The sequence below is a fragment of the Perca fluviatilis genome, chromosome 8 (assembly GCF_010015445.1).
Source record: "Perca fluviatilis chromosome 8, GENO_Pfluv_1.0, whole genome shotgun sequence".
NCBI lineage: Eukaryota > Metazoa > Chordata > Actinopteri > Perciformes > Percidae > Perca > Perca fluviatilis.
The window spans coordinates 34,681,605-34,686,985 of NC_053119.1; positions in this window are offsets into that span (position 1 = coordinate 34,681,605).

The window sequence follows — 5,381 nt, forward strand, 5'->3', positions numbered from 1 at the left end:
CTGATCTCAGCTAGTTTGTCTCTTTCACTCGACCAGCTCTGGTGTTGCGGAAACACCCAAGCTTTCGTATGAATTGACTCCAAAGACATTGTTGCTAGAAATATTGGCCTTCCACTCTCATCATTCCACAGACTGACAATTGCTTCTCCCTTTGACTTGTACACTCCAGCTAATACTATTAAATTTTATTTTATTTATAGTATCAAATCATAACAAGAGTTATCTCGAGACACTTTACAGATAGAGTCGGTCTAGACCACACTCTATAAATTCCAAAGCCCCAACAATTACAGTAATTCCCCCAAGAGCAAGCATTATCAGTGGCTGTTGCTACAGTGGCGAGGAAAAACTCCCTTTTAGGAAGAAACCTCGGCAGACCCAGACTCTTGGTAGGCGGTGTCTGACAGGGCCGGTTGTGGGTGTGATGAACAGTGGCGATGATAGTCACATTAGAGATAATGGAACAGTGACTTTGAGGTAGTCATGGAAGTTCATGTCATAGCAGAGCATATTGTGTCGTACTGAGTAGTGCAGTCTCCAATACCGGATCCTGACTACTCTGTGCGTATGAACATCACAGCAGGGTGTTGCGGGATGTAACGTGGCACTGCAGAGCATGGGTGGATGCTGCGGACGCAGCAGGACTAGGATTTCAATGTATGCATGCAAGTCAATCTGATCCAGTGACTTCCATTTCTTTTGAAATACACACCTCCCCTGCAAGTTGGTCATGTCCACTATGATCCTATCTATTGGTTGGGATATGAAGAGATAAAATGGTGATTGAATATCATCAACTAGTGTGGCAGAAAATCTTGTGGGGCTTGGAGTCATCTTGATGTCAGCCTTGTCGTCAGTGTTTTGATGTTGACCATTTTATGTTAGCATCTTTAGCTGTCCATGTTGAGGATGATTGCTGCCCATTGTTTTCAGCTAATGTATACTACACCAGACTGGTCCCCTGAATCCTCTTCATCATAGGAAAATTCACAATCTGGATCGTCAATAGCATCGCACACACACACACACACACACACACACACACACACACACACACACACACACACACACACAAACACACACACCCCCCCCACACACACGTACACACACACACACACCTAAATGGGTGTTGAAAGTCTCCGGGTCAAAATGACCCGCAACATCATCTTTGTATACAAACTCTGAACAGACATTCCACTACACATCAGTGTGTCCAGATTTTATGAACAAGTTCATGACCCTAAATGAGGAAATGTCATACAATTTCATGGAGAAAAAGATAGGTTAACCAGTATTTTGGTCAACACAAAAACGCAAATGGGTCAAATTGACCCTTAACATAATATGAGGGTTAAAATACTGGAGAGAGTCGTCTCCCCCGCCCCCTCATCCCCAGACTCGAGTTCACGGAGGTTGCCAGGCTGAGACCGCAGCATCCACAACAATGTTGCTAGACGATTGTCTCACATAGCCAGACATTACTCCACAGCACAGCGGAGTAGCTAACGTTAGATGCCTGCTATATTGACAGTCATAAAAGCCCGTGCTCACGCTGAGCTCTGTACCCAACTGACAGCACACTTTTTCGGCTTAGAATGACAGTAGGAACCGCTAAAAACAAAACAACCTCGCTGTCCTCTCCACACGCCAGGATAGGAACTGCTAAAAATAACACTACCTTGCCGTCCTATTCCACCCGACTGAACACACTTCATCGGCTTAGAATTGCGGCAACAACTGTTAAACACACTGCAAACTCATGGTCCTCTCTTCCTGATTCAAAGCCTCCCTCTCTTGGCTTAAAATAACTCACCATTGTACACGTTGTAAACAGCTGTTTACTCCGGTAACGTTAGCAGTTAGCAGGGTTAGCATGGCATTGTTAGCCAGGACCAGTCGGGATCACTTTACTGGCTGTGTCTCAATTGTTTTTGCGAGTAACCAACTCAGGTAACATTACTCTAGCTATATAATTCAATGTGAGTACACAAATGTTTAAATTACATAAAATGCCCGTCCCTTGTAGCTGTGATAAATTAGCCCGAAGCTAATGCTTACCTGTTCAGGAGTAAATTAGCCAACTCAGCGTCCTTTTGGGGCTCTAAGCTGTCTCCATCTTTCAAATACATCTCCAATATTTATCCGGGGTTTGTTACATCTCTGGGTGGTATTTCAGGTAGAAGGTTTAACAAACTCTGTGTGAAACCCTGATGTCTGAGTTGATTTACGCTGAGATGGGAAACTGAGTTTTCGGTTTCAGAACAGCTGATTTGAGTTGGTTCAATCAACTCAGAGTAGGTTCACACGCGTGCACCACCACAATAAAAAGGCAGCATGAATGGAGCCTTCTACGATTCACCATGGTAACAACCATAAACAAACGGGTCGGCGCCATTTTGTTGCTACAAACATAGATATAGAACAATAGATATGACATGTAATTCTGACTTGCCATTCCAGGATGGAAGCACTTGGCGGCCATCTTACCAGGGTTAAGTTTTAGAATTGCTTCCATTGGAATCAATGGGGAGAGAGGCTCATGTTGTCTTTATTATCCTTATATTTTTCTACCAATACATCAATAGTGGTTTTAATTCAAAGTAATGACTGTAAGACAACTGTGCCTTTCTAGAAAGAAACACAAAATAGAGATTTGGGTGGAATTTTGATTGATATAGCTCCAAGAGAACAAGTAATGTGTTCAATTATGAAGATAATCTCATAATTTTGCATTTATATTGCAGGTAATAATTTTATTTTTTCAATTTTGCATGAACTTAATATGTAAAAACTGTCTTTCGTATTCTGAATGGCTAATATACATTAAACAATATTTTTTAATGTCAATCTCAACTATAAGACCACATTTCCCATCAACCCCGCTACTTCCTGTTTAGCGTTTGTTTTCTTACTGTCACCGGCCGGCATGGAGTTTGTTTTGACGATGAGCGGAGTAGTTGAAGAGCCTCGCTAGCTTCAATGAGTTTTTGTTGATAAAGACTATAATGACTTTACCAGAACTGCTGATGGACTTGTCGCAATTTTCATTGCGCCTAACGTTATGGAAATTACATTTTACGATAGTAATGCGGAGACTTGCTGCTGAAGTAGACGAACTAGGAAGTTACTTTACCTTGTCAAGACATGGATTATTAAGTTTTAATTTGCTTTACTGAAAGGAAAATCGTGTAAAGGCATGAGGTAAGCTGACAACAATAGATAGTTAATAGAATAGTTAATATATGATGACTGACAGCAGGATTCAACATGGCTAATGTTTGGGGAGCTAACGTCAGCTGGTGAAAATGTACCGTTAAGTGCGGCTGGTCTGTTAGGCTCCGTGTTGCTGGTGTGTCTACTGTTGATTTGTGTAACGTAACTTTACTCTACGTGTAACGTTACAGTACTTGTCGTTAACTTTAATTTAACTGAAAACTTAACACAGATTGAGTGAAATCAGCCGCAGCAGTCAATGTATGTATGTCAATATTAACAACGTGTTAAAAAAACTGTTATAACGTTAACGTTACTAAATGTCTTATTTGAGGTAAAAATCAATCAACTAAAACGATGTTTGCTGTTCATAAATGATGTTAAGAGCTAGCTAGCAATCACCAATAACTGACATCTCAGCCGGTCTGTTAACAGTTGCTAGGCAACGTAACTAGCTAGCTACCTAGTTCACCAACTTTTCTGTATTTATAATTAAAAAAGAAGAGAAAAATACTCTATCTACTCCTACTGACGTGTGGAAAGTGATGGCAGCCTCCTGGGTCTCTTTGGTCCTTCTGGTAAAGCAGTTAGGTGCTGCACAGCTGATAACCATATTGCTGCCATAGGTGACAATTGTAAACAGTACCCTAGTAAGATGGCGGACAGTTATGCCATAAATGATGACGTCATGTCATATCTATTGTTCTATATCTATGGCTACAAAGCCATCAACTCCTGTCAGCATTCCGCCAGAGAATGTCTAATAAGGGGAGAACTTGCACTCTCGGGAAAATTCCGGGTTGGTACAATGGGGCTAATAGGGAGTGAGATAGGGAGTGAACAGGCTCTCCATAGACAGGCTCTGATTCCGCTGACTGCCATTTTTTTTTTTACGTCACTTGACTGGAATAACTTTACATCTGAAGCATTTAAAGACTCTATTTGTCCATTGTTTATTTCTAAAGAAACACAACGATGTATAAAAGGCTCCATTACCTTGTACCTCACGTTATGGCTCCGTAGCAGATGTTTTTGTAAAATTAGGCTAAGGATTGTGTCATAACCACGCGACTTACTGTCGCATAGTCGAAAAATTACCGTATTGCCAGGAGAAGCCATAGACGGCCAAGCTCGCAGGGAATCGGGGGGCGTGGAGCTATTGTCTATGACGTGGAGCTTATATACTGTCTATGCCGTGGAGGCATGCAGTCAAGTAAGAAGATGAGAAGCCCATAGAGAGTTTATAAAAAGCATCGGAAGAAAATATTTCAGCTTTATCATATATAATATTTCAGTTTTCAGCAACGTTTTGATGGATTGGAATTACTCATACTTCGATATGCAAGTGAATTCATATGAAGTAACATTTATCCACGAACAAGTATGATATTTTAAGAAATGTATGTTGTTAAATAACAAAGTAGGGTTAACAAGGTATACACGGGGGATGGGGAAATTATACAGCCAATGGACAAAAAAAAAACTTCTCAATGCCAATTGCGGTTAACGTTATTCCTTTATTTATTTACAGATCTACGCGTGAAGATTAGGGATCCCTTTCATACAATGTTACTGTTATTACACTGCACATATCTATACATACTGTACATATCTGTCTATATTGTTCATACTGCATATCCATGTGTTCTGCTCTTATAATGCTACTGTTAATGCACTGCACATAGCCTTACTGTAAACCATACCACTTGGTTAACTGTTGCTACACTACCTGTCTATACTGTACTTTTTTTGCACTTGTTGTTAGACACTAACTGCATTGACTTGTCTCTGCACTTGTACTCTGCACAATGACATTGAAGAGAAATATAATCAAATCTAATCTAAAGGTGTCTTGACACCTCCCTTATCAATAATCACGGTGTAGGCAAGTGACTTTGAATATTTATCATTATAAAGTTCTACCACATAAGTAATAAAACCACATGACATTTCTGTCAAAGCATGTCTACTTGAAGTGTCTACTGTGTGTTTCAATAATAAATATTGAATAATTTGGTTAATAATATTGCTTTATTAAAAGTTGAAATAGTAAAACACAAATAAAAACATTATATAAAAAAGTAATAATAATAAATAAATAAATCCCTATCTCTGTTAAAGCTGTATAAACGACCCAGAACACAGAGATACCACTCAGGACACAGATA